This window comes from Schistocerca cancellata, chromosome 8 (genome assembly GCF_023864275.1).
Source record: "Schistocerca cancellata isolate TAMUIC-IGC-003103 chromosome 8, iqSchCanc2.1, whole genome shotgun sequence".
Classification (NCBI taxonomy): Eukaryota; Metazoa; Arthropoda; class Insecta; order Orthoptera; family Acrididae; genus Schistocerca; species Schistocerca cancellata.
The window spans coordinates 362642852-362659128 of record NC_064633.1 but is presented as its reverse complement, the minus strand read 5'-3'; the positions used below and the strand labels follow the sequence as shown (position 1 = coordinate 362659128).

Here is a 16277-nt window from a genome sequence, read left to right as displayed (position 1 = left end):
GGACCTACTGATAACAAACAGACCCGAACTTTTCGACTCTGTAAGTGCAGAACAGGGAATCAGTGATCATAAGGCCATTGCAGCATCCCTGAATATGGAAGTAAATAGGAATATAAAAAAAGGGAGGAAGGTTTATCTGTTTAGCAAGAGTAATAGAAGGCAGATTTCAGACTACCTAACAGATCAAAACGAAAATTTCTGTTCCGACACTGACAATGTTGAGTGTTTATGGAAAAAGTTCAAGGCAATCGTAAAATGCGTTTTAGACAGGTACATGCCGAGTAAAACTGTGAGGGGCGGGAAAAACCCACCGTGGTACAACAACAAAGTTAGGAAACTACTGCGAAAGCAAAGAGAGCTTCACTCCAAGTTTAAACGCAGCCAAAACCTCTCAGACAAACAGAAACTAAACAATGTCAAATTTAGTGTAAGGAGGGCTATGCGTGAAGCGTTCAGTGAATTCGAAAGTAAAATACTAGGTACTGACTTGACAGAAAATCCTAGGAAGTTCTGGTCTTACATTAAATCAGTAAGTGGCTCAAAACAGCATGTCCAGACACTCCGGGATGATGATGGCATTGAAACAGAGGATGACAAGCGTAAAGCTGAAATACTAAACACCTTTTTCCAAAGCTGTTTCACAGAGGAAGACCGCACTGCAGTTCCTTCTCTAAATCCTTGCACAAACGAAAAAATGGCTGACATCGAAATAAGTGCCCAAGGAATAGAAAAGCAACTGGAATCACTCAACAGAGGAAAGTCCACTGGACCTGACGGGATACCAATTCGATTCTACACAGAGTACGCGAAAGAACTTGCCCCCCTTCTAACAGCCGTGTACCGCAAGTCTCTAGAGGAACGGAAGGTTCCAAATTATTGGAAAAGAGCACAGGTAGTCCCAGTCTTCAAGAAGGGTCGTCGAGCAGATGCGCAAAACTATAGACCTATATCTCTGACGTCGATCTGTTGTAGAATTTTAGAACATGTTTTTTGCTCGAGTATCATGTCGTTTTTGGAAACTCAGAATCTACTATGTAGGAATCAACATGGATTCCGGAAACAGCGATCGTGTGAGACCCAACTCGCTTTATTTGTTCATGAGACCCAGAAAATATTAGATACAGGCTCCCAGGTAGATGCTATTTTTCTTGTCTTCCGGAAGGCGTTCGATACAGTTCCGCACTGTCGCTTGATAAACAAAGTAAGAGCCTACGGAATATCAGACCAGCTGTGTGGGTGGATTGAAGAGTTTTTAGCAAACAGAACACAGCATGTTGTTATCAATGGAGAGACGTCTACAGATGTTAAAGTAACCTCTGGCGTGCCACAGGGGAGTGTTATGGGACCATTGCTTTTCACAATATATATATATATATATATAAATGACCTAGTAGATAGTGTCGGAAGTTCCATGCAGCTTTTCGCGGATGATGCTGTAGTATACAGAGAAGTTGCAGCATTAGAAAATTGTAGCGAAATGCAGGAAGATCTGCAGCGGATAGGCACTTGGTGCAGGGAGTGGCAACTGACCCTTAACATAGACAAATGTAATGTATTGCGAATACATAGAAAGAAGGATCCTTTATTGTATGATTATATGATAGCAGAAGTAACTGGTAGCAGTTACTTCTGTAAAATATCTGGGAGTATGCGTGCGGAACGATTTGAAGTGAAATGATCATATAAAATTAATTGTTGGTAAGGCGGGTACCAGGTTGAGATTCATTGGGAGAGTCCTTAGAAAATGTAGTCCATCAACAAAGGAGGTGGCTTACAAAACACTCGTTCGACCTATACTTGAGTATTGCTCATCAGTGTGGGATCCGTATCAGATCGGGTTGACGGAGGAGATAGAGAAGATCCAAAGAAGAGCGGCGCGTTTCGTCACAGGGTTATTTGGTAACCGTGATATCGTTACGGAGATGTTTAACAAACTCAAGTGGCAGACTCTGCAAGAGAGGTGCTCTGCATCGCGGTGTAGCTTGCTCGCCAGGTTTCGAGAGGGTACGTTTCTGGATGAGGTATCGAATATATTGCTTCCCCCTACTTATACCTCCCGAGGAGATCACGAATGTAAAATTAGAGAGATTACAGTGCGCACAGAGCCTTTCAGACAGTCGTTCTTCCCGCGAACCATACGCGACTGGAACAGGAAAGAGAGATAATGACAGTGGCACGTAAAGTGCCCTCCGCCACACACCGTTGGGTGGCTTGCGGAGTATAAATGTAGAAAAAAAAAGTAGATTTCTATTAGCCCTCGTCTTTTTACCTACTTGATCCTTTGCTACCTTCACTATTTCATCTTTCAAAGTTACCCATTCTTCTTCTACTGTATTTCTTTCCCCCATTCCTGTCAATTGTTCCCTTATGCTCTCCCTGAAACTCTGTACAACCTCTGGTTCTTTCAGTTTATCCAGGTCCCATCTCCTTAAATTCCCACCTTTTTGCAGTTTCTTCAGTTTTAATCTACAGTTCATAACCAATAGATTGTGGTCAGAGTCCACATCTGCCCCTGGAAATGTCTTACAATTTAAAACCTGGTTCTTAAATCTCTGTCTTACCATTATATAATCTATCTGATACCTTCTAGTATCTCCAGGGTTCTTCCATGTGTACAACCTTTTTTCATGATTCTTGAACCAAGTGTTAGCTATGATTAAGTTATGCTCTGTCCCCTTAACAGAAGAAAAATTGAAGAACAGGGCCCATTGTCTTGGTGAAATGACACACTCATATGTACAGAATCCTTGGTTCTCTGTGACATTGTGAATCTGAATATGACAGAAGCTGACAAAATCTTACTTTTGGTGAAAGGAGTCTCAAAAGACATGTACCAAGCTCTTCTTATAAAGGATCTCACATTGCCAAGAGAATTCATCATGTGGTGTCAGCACATCGAGGAAGTGCAACAGAAAATAGTTGGCTGTAAGAAGTATGAACACCCTCCAATTTGATCCCTATAGCAATTGCGGAAGACCTATCTCATATGCCAGATAGTAACAGAAGAGATACAGCAGTTTATGGCAACCAGAATGGTTGGACAAAGTACACAAAAGATTGAAACCATGGACGTCAACCCCATATGATAGGAGATATATGACAGGAGGATCATGAAGAAGAGGTATATCAATCTTGGGCATAATCTATGCCACTAGTCAAGTGCACCATATAAACGGACTTGTCCAACTTGAACTTATGCTGCAACAGTCAAACAACAACCCGGCATCCAGCCAAAGCCAGTATAATCAATATCTCTGGCTAGTACAGTGCCCTGCAGGCAAAGAGACATTTGGAGGACACATAGTACACTATTTCAGGGAGAAGACAAGTGTTCGATGACTATTGCATTGCAGAACACCAACCGTCACAAGAGTACATTTCATGCGCCAGCTGTAAATGATTGTAGTTGACATGTGGGATGAAGCTAACTGTTGAACCCTGGATGCGGTTGCTCCACGACAGGTGATAACCATTTCCCATTGACACACCTGCTCACCTAGCTGTTGAATTCAGGAAAACTAAGCAACATGACTACATAAGGAGGTGAGACTGCTACAGATGAAAATCCTCCTTGAATGACATTACCAAGATGACAGGAAATTCTGTCATCATTATCAGTGGCCAGCCAGTCTGGGTGGTAGTTGAATGGGGGCTGCTCATCATCATAAGCTAAAAAGAAGACCAAAGTGATTGCGCTGAAGATTGCAGAGGGAAACATGTCAGCTGACAGGAACATGTATTTCAAGAATAACTGTCAATGACAGAACACTGCCCTTCAGTTTGTGAATTTGTCGTTTCAACAGAATTTAGTCATAAAGTTATTTTCTGGTGTGACTTCTTGTGGGCATCACAAATAAATCATAGACTGTGGATGATCAGGGCTCCAGATTGATGAAGTTATTCCAGCAAGTACACATAACAAAGGTTGCTCTGGGTGGTTGCTTGCCATTGAAGTTGATGATAGGGATAACATCAATGAGACAAGTTCCAATCATCAGTTGGGATGCACATTTAAACTGTGAAGCTTCCTGTTGGCAGCAAAAAGCTGCTCAGGCTCACAAAAGAAAGGTACATGCCAGTGACGATCATAAGCATCGTGGATTGTCAAGGAGAACTTTGTATCACTAGTTGTCACAAGCAGCCACAATTAATCCCTAAAGGAGTATACATAGGGAGGAGCAATGTTAGCAAGTAATAGTCACTCTTCATCAATTTTTGGATGTTTTAACGATGGATTGTCCAGGAGGAACTGAAGAAGCTGCTACAAGATGACATCATTAAAACTTCAGAGAGTCCTTGATTATCTCCTGTGATTGTTGGGGAGGAGGAGGATGGCATGCGGCATTCCTGCATCAATTACCAATGCAGGGTGTATACAACCCGGGACAACCAGGAGATCCAGGAAAAACCCGAGAATTTTTTCATCCAGAAGAAAACCGGAAAAAAACCTAGGAGTTTTTTAGAATTCTGGGAACTTCTCATTGTTTTAGTTTACAGTTAAATTTTTGTAATTTTGACTGGTGAGAACCAGTACTCTTAACAAAGGATATTATTGTATCTCGCTACTGCAGAATAATACTGCAGCAATAAAACATGAACGAGAGGGGGGTGGGGGGACGAAAATAAAACTTTAGTTGCAAAGGAAATGCACCACATACAACAAATCACAGTGCTCATACAAGCATCTGTCAAGAGCAAAATGTGTCAAACGCTCTAGGAAGACTACGCAGTGCTTCATAAAAACAAATTGCCTCCGATGAGTGTGACATCACAATTGTTTACATTAGATTCGTTTGAGCAGTTGCAAGTGAGCTAGTACACGTGCACAGTTGAGTTGCGTGTGAGTAGTACCTTCTCCAGCTTCTGGCTACAAAAGTGTGGATGTTAGCTTTATAAGCAGTAGCAGCAAGTAGCCATACTACCCGTAAAAATTTTACTGGTGCTCCCAAGCTGCCAGATTCATGCATGCACAACAGGCCCAGATTTAGGGGGGTGGGGGGCTAACAGGGGTATCTTCCCCGGGCGGCAATTTCAGGGAAGGGGGGAGCACCAAATTCATATTCTTGAGGGAAAAAACCTACCATCCAGCACATGTTGGTCTATCGATTGTTCATATGATTTTGAAACGCATCCCTGTTGGTTTTTTAACACATTCTAAGTTGATTTCTGAATGAATCATAAGTTGATTTTTGTATGCATGTATAGTGTACATAATGAGTCTGCCAGGGGAATCCCCGTTGCATCTAGAAATAAAATTTCTAGCAGACAAAAGGGGACAGGGCTATACAAGCTGAGCAGAATAAAGCTGAATGGGTTAATGCGAATTGCTGGTTATGTGGTTGGTTGGGTTTGCGAATGATCAGTGGTGTTATAATTACTAGCGAAATCCATAGATTCAGACTATCAGAATAGAAATAAATGACTAACAGGAATAACATGTAAGAAAGTTTACATATTATCTTCTCATTGCATCCAAGAAAATGAAATTTTGACAGAAAATTTTTGGCTACATTAGTAAGGGCCAGTTGTACAGTCCTCGGGTAGCAGCCGCTAAGTTCTATTCAAGGAGCAGCACGGAAAATGCATGATATGAATGTGGAATAGTGCCTAACCGGAGAATAAATGGAGGATAACTAAACTGGTGATTGTGGCAGGCTTAGTAAAGTTAACCTGAGAATAAGTTTTGACACTGGAAGGAATAGTTACAGAATTAGTGATGATAAGATTGTTTATTAGAACAAGGAAGGAGATGAAACGGGGACACACACTAATTGAGGAAGAATATGATGATTCCAAATTTATATAAAAATTTTATACTACTACTTTTCAATCTGATGCTTGAGAAGCTGGAGTGTATGAATGAACTGTGAAACTATTTCCTAACTTAAAGCTTTTTGCTTGTAGTAGGCCTAATAGACATTTCATATTGGTACTTCATGAATTATATTCTGTGGTGTTATAAAAATGATGATTTGTGCCAAAACAGTCTTGTTTATTTGGTGTGTGTTGCAACTGCTGCGATATTAGGCAGGCCTATTTCATTTTATCCAACAGAAAGTGACAAAATACACTTAATCAAATCGAGAAACCATACCTGTCTTGGGTACTATTTGTATTAACAGCTTTTTCAGTATTAGAGAACGACATTTCGTTTTTCCATGTAGCAAAACGTTTGACGAACTTTGATGAGGTAATAGATTCTTTTCCAGAAAGAAAACCATGCCATGTAAAGCTGCAGCAAGATTAGAGAGAAAAAAATGACAGGTCTTAAGGATTGAAGAAATGTGTACTGTCTTGCTTGTCTCATGTCTTTACTGGTTCTGTGTACCCTATACTTAATTTTATGTCACACAAAATAGCAAGTTATTAGCTAATAGGCAATAGAGAGTGCAAATTGTCTGAAGAATTCTTTATCTCCCAGTTACAAATAATCCCATCCAGTATTAATTGCGAGTTTGTTTTAACAGGGGTAGGATGTCAGGCTAGCCGACTGGAAGCAGGAGAGGCACCACAGGACATTTTAATTTCCACTGTCCTGAATATAATTTGATGGCATCCATTAAAAAATATTACATGTTTGAATTCCACAAAGCGAAATACTGTGACGTGTGATAGAACAATGTTGTGTAAAGAGGTGTGGCACTGCACAATGGCACAATTAAGACCAAATAACATGTCTACCATTTCCTCAAATACATATGTTTTATGTGTCAGAGTCTTCAGAAAGATGTGTGCTAAAAAGTGAACATATACATTTTTTTTAAATCGATTTTTTTAAATTTTCGGCATCCTACCTCACTCGGGGGAGGGGGGGGGGGGGGGTAAGCCACTATCTAGTATTGCCCTGGTCCGGAAATGTCGTAGATCCGGGGCTGATGCACAGAGCAGTCTGAGTTGATGTGGGGAGGTGGATAGTCTCCACGTGACCCGTGTTTATGTTTAGTGATTTTGCTGTTTCCTCTTCATTTATTGCGCTCACATCAAATGAAAACAAAATGGATTTCTGTGGCCAGGAGCTATCAAGTGAATTAAAATACATTCACATAATTGTGGAAGACTAAAATATGTTATTAGTTTCAGATTTTATTTTATTTCCAACTTTCTGACAGTCAAGCTATTTTCAACTTTCTGGCAGTCAAGCATTAATTGCCTTGTAGAACAATGAAGTTATTTTTGTCGGTTTGCTAAAGAAATTTGGCTTTTATTAATCTTTTCCACTGAGGCTGTCAATTTATTTGAAACGAAGTGCTTAGTTCCATGCTAGTGGCTAGTTTCAACTGTTCACTGCATTTCAAGTGCACGTTTTCATCTTCTAGAACGTGTGGCATTATGCAATAATAGAGAACCAACACGAGATAATACAGTGCAGGTACTCCAAGAAAATTTACCCCCAAATCTGGACTATGAATTTGCACTTTAAGCCAAATTATGCATTTTAGTATGGTTCACGAAATTCTGATGCTCTTGGAGTATCCTCTAATGTCTTGTTTCTTTTATGACAAAATGTAAGATCTTTAGTGTTTTACAGGTAGCCGGCTGGGATGGCCGAGTGATTTAGGCACTACAGTCTGGAACCGCGCGACCGCTACGGTCGCAGGTTCGAATCCTGCCTCGGGCATGGATGTGTGTGATGTCCTTAGGTTAGTTAGATTTAAGTAGTTCTAAGTTCTAGGGGACCGATGACCTCAGAAGTTAAATCCCATAGCGCTCAGAGCCATTTTTACAGGTATGAACAACAGGCTTCCTGCGTCATTGTAGCTGTGCAAGCGCGGTGATGCCTATTACCTGGCGCGCTCTGGCAACTGCTGAAATGAACCTGTTTCTAACAAGTCGCAGGAAAATATTGTGAATGGTTGTTTGAAAAGCGTTGCTTTCAAAGTAAATTTCCTTTTATGTAAGATGAACTATGTGCAAGAATGTACGATGGATTTCTTAAATCACAGAGCGTTTGACTCTCATTTAAAAATCAACTCTTTGAGGATGACCATTTAGAAGAATTTCAAGCCCAGAAGATCAGACATTTATGTTTTTGTTAAAAAATTTGCTGGTAAATTTGTGATTTATCTTAAATGTAACACACCAAAAAAGATCAACAGTATATGTGAAAGCTTAGCTTCTCTTGCAGCTTATTAATCTTAGAGACCAATATTATATGTGAAACTTTTTTTTCTTGTAGCAGCACTATGTATATTAATTTAAACCATTAAATTTTACTATTTGTGTGTTCGCACTGCTTAACAGTAATGTTGCTATTGGCTGCCTACATCATGTATCCTATGTTTTGAATATCCGCTGTCATCAGCTGGCGAGATCACATGACTTGAGTTATGACTGGCTTAAAAAAGTGCATTGCAGTCTTGATTTCAATGCTTCGGAAAGTAACATGCAGTGTTTGGTGGAATTTGAATTTATAATTTCGTAATACGAAAATATGTAGTGTACATGTTGGTGCACATTAAAGATCTTTCCAAAATGTGTTTTTTTTCTTGAGTTTTGTTTTCTCAAGTGCAAGGAAGTTCTACACCAGTGCATAAAACCATAACCATTCAAAGGATTGAGAAGTTTTACAGTTACGAAGAAAAGTATACTGTCACTTAACATGGAAAAGGTGTATTTTCACGCAGGAGAACATGTATTTTTATCTGGGAAATCAGGGAAAAACCCGGGAATTTTTTTTCCTTGTCCATGTGTAGACCCTGCAATGGCTCAACAGACCATGAAGAAAGACAACTATCCATTGCCATGTATTGATCTCATCCTCGACTGTTCAGAGGTAGCAACATATTTCTCAGCTATGGACATGGAGCAGGTTACTGGCAAATTGAGGCTGACTGGGAGAAGAATACCTCCATAACTACTGCCAACCTTCATGAGTTCAAAGATATGCCATTTGGACTATGTAACACTTCCGCCACCCTTGAATATATGATAGACAGCCTGCTTTGACACATTAAATGGATGACGTGACTGTGCTAACGGAACAACAATATCGTTTTTTTGAAGATGCTTGAAGAGTATCTGAGCCACCTAAGAAATGTGTTGTAGTGTGTTCAGGCTGCAGGCCTCCATCGGAAGTCGGAAATGGGCCTCTCTGCTGCCCAAGAAATAGTGAACTGCATTGAAGTCTGGCCTGATTCAGAGAAAATTAAGCAGTTAACAGATTTTGTGACTTGTTCTATTGGCAATTTATAAAGGATTTCTGTACCGAGGAATGTCTCTTGCAAGAAATACTGCAGAGAGACACCAAATTTTCCTGGAACAAAGCACAAGAGAAATCCTTCATTGTCCTTAAAGAAGTGCCAACATTATCTCCAGATCTAGCATATGAGGTGTTATTTTGCATGCTGTGCTATGTGATATATTCATGGATAAACTTCGAGTCACTGTTAATTAATAATTCAGACTGCTTGTGTTCAAACTGCAATGTTGGAATAACCGTGTACATCTTTGTTAATGTAGCCTTCATCTCTTCCTGCGATTTCTACGCTACTGGAAGCTGAAAAACTCTCTCAGGAGAGTGACATAGAGACCTTCTTCCTTTTATCAGTATATTGAATGATTCACTACAATAGCTGAACACGTCACACAGTACTCTATGACGAATGACTGTATCAGTACATGCACTCAATACAGTTTCAATAGATAGTAATTGACGTTCATTCTCTCTCGACTGACAGCTGACATATTGTTCTGTAAGTCTCTCCTAGATATCAGTGATGTCACTCTGTCACTTACATTGCCCTTCCATGGCAGGATCCAACAACATGGAATAAACCACCAACTGATGGATACTACAAAGTGTAGTAAGAAGAGTGCTGTCATCAACATGGCTTGCAGATACATTGTGTCCATCCAACTCCAGATTACATGCACAGAAAGAAACAAAACTTGTGAATCGCATTTTATGCTGAATTCGGTACTTAAATCAATCTTTTATGGTAGCAATCATCAATCTTCATTGTGGTAAATTCTGTACAACACATCACTTCACCAAAGTGATATGTTACAATCAGGAAGATGCTGAAAGTGTGATATCTTATGCTTCCAGATTACTCTGCAAGTCCAAGATGAACTACTTTACAATTGAGAAAGAATGCCTTGCAGCTGTTTAATCCACCAACAGGTTCTGACTGTATTTATTCACCAAACCATTCCCTATGCTGGCTGACTGGCCTGAAGGATCTGCCAGGTAGACTGGCATGATGGGCACTAAGGCTTCAGGAGTATGACAACACAATGGTATGCAAAAAACAGATGTAAACACAGGGTCCTATGGCAGAAGACAGCAGTGTAGAAGAAATCTGTCATTGCTGCATTAGACGACATTGCTGCTGAAAAAAGTGAAGACCCGGTATTGCTGAAAGCTGTAGAAGCCTTGAAGAATGAAAAACTTACCAAAGAAGGATCTAATTAATAAACAGAACATTGTATAAGAGGAACTACAATTTGATGTGTATAAGAGGAACTATGATTTGGTCGGGTGGAATGGTGATTTGTCATGCCAGCTTATCTATGGCCAGTGCTCCTGAAGTATTTCCTTGATGCGTCCAACATCTGGTCATCTGGGATTTGTGAAGTCTCTAGACCATATCAGACACATGTCTCAAACAATCTGTTGGGCAGGGTAGCCACGCTGTCTGAGGCGTCTTGTAGCGGTTCACATGACTCCCTCCCTCTGTCGGACGTTCGAGTCCTCCCTCGGGAATAGGTGTGTGTGTTGTCCCTAGCATAAGTTAGTTTAAGTTAGATTAATTAGTGTGTAAGTTCAGGGACTGATGACCTCAGCAGTTTGGTCCCATAGAACTTACCACAAATTTCCATTTTTCAACCAATCTGTTAGTGACAGGTGATCCACTGTAAGGAATGCCAATAACTTTGTGTCACCAGGTACCAATCTCATTCCACTGAACTGAAGTTGGCTTCTTTTGAGGGGGGGTGGGAGGCAATTTCCAAAGTTGTCAAAAGAAAATTGATGGATAATGGTCTACATTGGCTAACTCGTATGCTGTACTTTCGCCAAAGCTGTGCCAACTGCTGGAGCTCTGAAAATTGTGAAATGCCTTGTAGAAGATGTGGTTTTGAAGCACGGAGCACCATCTGTTGTGATGTGTAATCATGAAAAAGTTTTCTAGTCAAGAGCAGTATCGGAAGTAATTTCATGTTGGGACATCAGCCACAGAACCACTACTGCCTACCGTCCACAGATGAATGGCCTCACAGAACACTTTAACAAGCCAGTGGTAAATATGCTTTTAATGTATATTGAGGTTGAACAGACAAACTGGAATATGGTACTGCCCATCATGAGATTTGCATTCTACACGGCAAAGCAAAGCACTGCAGATTTCACACAGTTCTTTCTGCTCCAGCGTTGTGAGGCCTGAAAGACTACGGATATTCTGTTCCTGTTTCAACTGTGATGTACTCAGGATGACTCATCACCAGGGCTGAAGAAACAAAGCAGTTGGCTTGCATACGAACCCTGGACACCCTGAGAGACTTGGTCCATACACCTGTGCAGCAAGTGGGACTTTTGAAAATGTTACTAAAGCAGTACTTTTGGCCATATCATATCCTTCATCGCTTGTTGGATTCACATATGAAGGTGAGGATTATGACTATTTACCAGGAAGACAGAACTCCTTATCGTGCCCTACTAGAGTTGAGAAGCACAAATTTAGGTTCAAGAAATTGAAGACCCACTCGACGATCATGAAGCTTTGACAGGCAGGGCTGCCTCAGTGTAGTGAAGAGGATGTAACAACATTACCAGAATGCGAGGATGCATGAGATCCGCCATACAGAGGATCATTGTAAGATCTAGATCCAGGACGTTGTAATGAGCACCAATGAGAACTTCTGAAACAGCTGGTTGTTTTTTCTCCAGAAGACGGAACCAAGAGTTGTTGTACTTACTGTGGAATATAGTTGCTAGCACCACTGGCTGGCATGCTACAGGTTTCCAGTTCAAACTCGACCACCAGGAATTATTTTTTATTTAGTACTTCTTCTGGAAAATTCTTGAAAAATCTCTTGTTTGTAAAATTTGTATATTGTGGAATATTGATGTTTGTATAAATAGCTATACTCTCTGTGTAGGAGATCAGTTGTGTTCTGGGGGTACACTAATGTTTATAATAAATGAGCTTCCAGTTCTAAGTGTTGAACTTCATTAATGACTCTGGCTTTGTACTTGGTTGTGGTTTTGATGTGACAGTACTATTGTCAACAGCAGACTGTAAATTATGTTGTGAACAAAAAACTTAGTGAAATACTTCATGAATAATAATTTCATAATTTTTTATTTGTATAGCATATGTATTATTGTTCATCATCTTCTTCTTCTTGTACAGTTTACAGTCAACTACCAGTCTGTCTGGAATCAAGCGTCTCCATTGTCTTCTGCCTTTCCACCATCACTGTCTCCACCTCAATCCAGTCTTCTCCTCTGTATCAAATGCACTTTTTCACTCCTTTCAACCATTTACCTCTTGGTCTTTTTTCCTTCCTTTTCTCTTTTGGGACATCCTCTTCTCCTCTATTTGCTTAACAAGTCCATAACATCTAATTGTTGGTTCCTCTGTCCTATCCTCCTCCACTAATTTCCTGATCATTAATATGTGCATCTTTGTAATTCCAATACTATTTCTCAAGAATTACATCTCACTATCTTGGACTTTGCTTTTCTCTCTCCCTTTTATTATCTGTATCATTGTGTAATGAAATGAAGGAAGAGAAGCAAAATGCAAGCTATTGAGAAGAAATTTTTAAACAATAGTAATGCATAATATGCATTAACGTATTTCTAATAATAGTAGATCATAAAAGAAGCAAAAATTAATATTAGCATCATGATTGGTATAATAACAAGTTGGATAGTTATGCCTTAGTCTGTTGTAATACACTGAAGTGGCAAAAGTCGTCAGATACCTCCTAATATTGCACTGGACCTCATTTTTCCTAGTGTGGTGCAGAAACTTGACATGGCATAGGCCCAGCAAGTCATCCTGTATAAATACTGAGCCATGCTGCCTATGTAGCCATCCATAATTATGCAAGTATTGCTGGAGCAAGATTCTATGCATGAAATGACCTCTCGATTATGTCCCTTAAATGTTCGTGGGATTCATGTCGGGAGATCTGGGTGGCCAAATCATTCTCTTGAACTGTCCATAATGTTCTTCAAACCAATCATGAATGATTTTGTTATCCATAAAAATTTCATTGTTTGGGAACATGAAGTCCATGAATGGTCGCAGATTGTTTTCAACTAGCCTAACATAACCATTTCTAGTGTATGATTGGTTCAGTGGGAGCTGAGGACCCAGTCCATTCTCTGTAAACACAACTGACACCATTATGGAGACACCACCAGCTTACACAGTACCTTGTGGACAACTTAGATCCATGGTTTTGTGGAGCCTGCACCACACTTAAACCCTAACATCAGCACTTACCAACTGAAATTGTTACTGATCTGACCAGGCCATGCTTTTCCAGTTGTCTAGGGTCCAATCAATACAGTCATGAGCCAAGGAGAGGCACTGCAGTCAATGTCGTTATGTTACCAAAGGCACTCACGTTAGTCATCTGCTGCCATAGCCCTCTTAACACCAAATGCCCCACATTGATTTCTGTGGTTGTTTCACGCAGTGTCACTTGTCTGTTAGCACTGACAACTCTACGCAAATGCCGCTGCTCTTGGTCATTAAGTGAAGGACGTCGGCCACTGCATTGCCTATGGTGAGAGATAATGCCTGAAATTTGGTATTCTCAGCACACTTTGGCACTATGGATGGATCTCAGAATATTGCATTCCCTAGTGATTTCCAAAGTGGAATGTCCAATGTGTGTAGCTGCAATTACCATTCCATGTTCAAAGTCTGTTATTTCCCATCATATGGCCATAATCACATCGGAAACCTTTTCACTTGAATTACCTGAGTACAAACGACATCTCTGCCAAAGCACTACCCTTCTAAACCTTCTTAGGTACTTTGTTCACAGGTTCCGCATTCAGAACATACCAGTGCTTGCTGCTCATCACAGTTTTTACAATTTAAAATTTATATACAACATATCGCTACCCAAGACTTTTGTCATCTTAGTGTAAGCTTACTGTTGTTGGCACTCTTTATCACATTCTAGACAATAACTTTAAGGACTAATGTACATTATGGTGATTTAAAATACACTGAATATGTTAAGAGTTTTAAGATTCACTTTTTATGACAAAATCGCATAAATGCTCACTTAGACTGATGTTGATGTTTCAACTGTATTAGACTTTTCTTTGCTGCAGTTGAATCACTTAGGTTTCTGTGCAATCACCCCACCTGGATATATTTGGCATCCTGATGCTTCGAAATCATCTGAATTCTTGTCATTGTCACTGAAGCTGACAAACCAAATACCAATTCTTTTCCGCTTGTTAATTGGACATCAGTATTTTGTATGTGAAAGGGATTGTTGTTTTTTATGAATTTTCTAGTAACTGTCCTTCAGCATGACAGTTATTGCTGTGTCTTTCATTTGTTCTTGTTTTTTGGTTGATTGTTCTCTTGTTTTGTCTTTTGTATTTATTTTGAAAGCAGTGAAACACTGGGTGCTGATTTCAGTTGGTTCCTCAATTCCTGACTCAGACCATTGACAACTTTCTTCTGTTTTGATTAATCTGACTGCTTTACTGCAGAATGTTTATTTATAGATCAAACTCTTTATAAGCATCAAAACAGTCTGCTCTTTCTTGACATTACCCACGTACAGAGAATGATGCTCCCTTGTTGGAGCTGATTCATTGTATCATCTCAAGACGACCTGAAACCTCATCTAGAAGTCAGCTTTCTTTGTGCTCCTCTGGCAGATTACAAGAACAAATACCAACTAACATGAGTAATGAACTGAAAAGAAATATCTGAAGGAGTGCTAACATACAGTGTATGACTTTATGCCCTGGTTTTATTACAAAACTTACTTTCTTCATATTCACTGAAAAGTTATTTGACACTCCAAGCTGAAATAAACTGTAAAATGTAACTTGATTGTAGTTAAAGTCTGCAAGAAAAATGTTAGCCAGAGCTATTGGCACATGAATATAATTTTTTGTTCACAGGTTCCGCATTCAGAACATACCAGTGCTTGCTGCTCATCACAGTTTTTACAATTTAAAATTGATATTTTCTGTATTGGTTGAAGGCAGCAACAGTGATAGAGGACTGTAAGCTTTCACATTCAAGTGGTTGGATCAGATGTTGGTGACATACTGTTTCTGGTTCATAGAAAAAGTGGTGTTGTTGCATTGTGATTCATTCAATTTTATGGGAAAAAGGTACTGTGTCAATATCAGGATATCATGTGATTAAATTACACAAGCCATGGAAGGCAAATAATTTCCATTAGCACAAAAATCACAAAATATGTCTTACAATTAATGGTGAACCACTGTGAAACCACTTACATTGTAGTTAGAGTTGCAAGTGAGTAGGACACACAAAAGAGGAAGAGATAACTGTAACTTTGGAATTCACTTTTCAGTTGTTTTGTATTAAATGTCAAGATTATAAGGGCACATTTTGTAGTCAGTTATCCTACATAATTTTGTACATTGTATCAATTATTGGATTATGTTGGAATAATACAGAAAGGTGTCTTTCATTATCATGGAATTTGAAAATAGGCTGGGAAGTTCTAAGGCTCCAATGACAATCATCTCTGTCCCAGCACTCATTTGCACTTTACCTTCAGTGTGAGTAATGGTGTAATGTTTTCTTTTAGTAAGTAACTTTTATAAATAATGAGGCCAGTTTTAATGTTTAGAACCAACAGAGCGTTATATTTTGCCGAATGTTATGTGCTTCTGTGTTTATATTGCGATGAATGAATGTATGCTTACATATGTTTATAAAATTTTGTACATTGATACAAAACTTACAGCTTTGCTATGTGATCTGTGTATTAAATATACAGTAAGTTTGGAAAATCAAATTACATATAAAATATTCTGTGATATTTCAACAGTATACTTGTAAATAATAGTGAACAAATGAGAATATATATATAAATATGAGTCAGAGGTGGGGGGAGGACGGGAGGGAGGGGGGGGGGGTGGAGAGAGAGGGACAGAGAGAGAGGGAGAGAGAGAATGAGAGAGAGAAATATTTAAATGAAATGTATTTTGAAAATGTTAATTTTTGTAACTTATTTTGCACATTGTGTGATTCACATTTCCCAATAATCATCAAAATATTAAAGGCAATAATTTTGATGATTTCAAAATT

At 39.4% G+C, this 16277-nt stretch overlaps 1 protein-coding gene across 2 annotated transcripts in view; it reads left to right on the top strand.

Annotated features, from left to right (window-relative positions):
• Nucleotides 1-16074, top strand: part of LOC126095005 (nischarin) — a 94735-nt gene extending 78661 nt beyond the window's left edge. Inside the window, exon 6 of one of the 2 annotated variants that reach the window (XM_049909662.1) lies at nt 15113-16074. The gene's annotated coding sequence lies outside the window, so the exon portion shown is untranslated. Of the gene's footprint in view, nt 1-14007; nt 14090-15112 lie in introns of those variants that run through there. The other variant, XM_049909663.1, reaches the window with a different exon arrangement.
• The last annotated feature ends 203 nt before the right edge of the window (nt 16075-16277 follow it).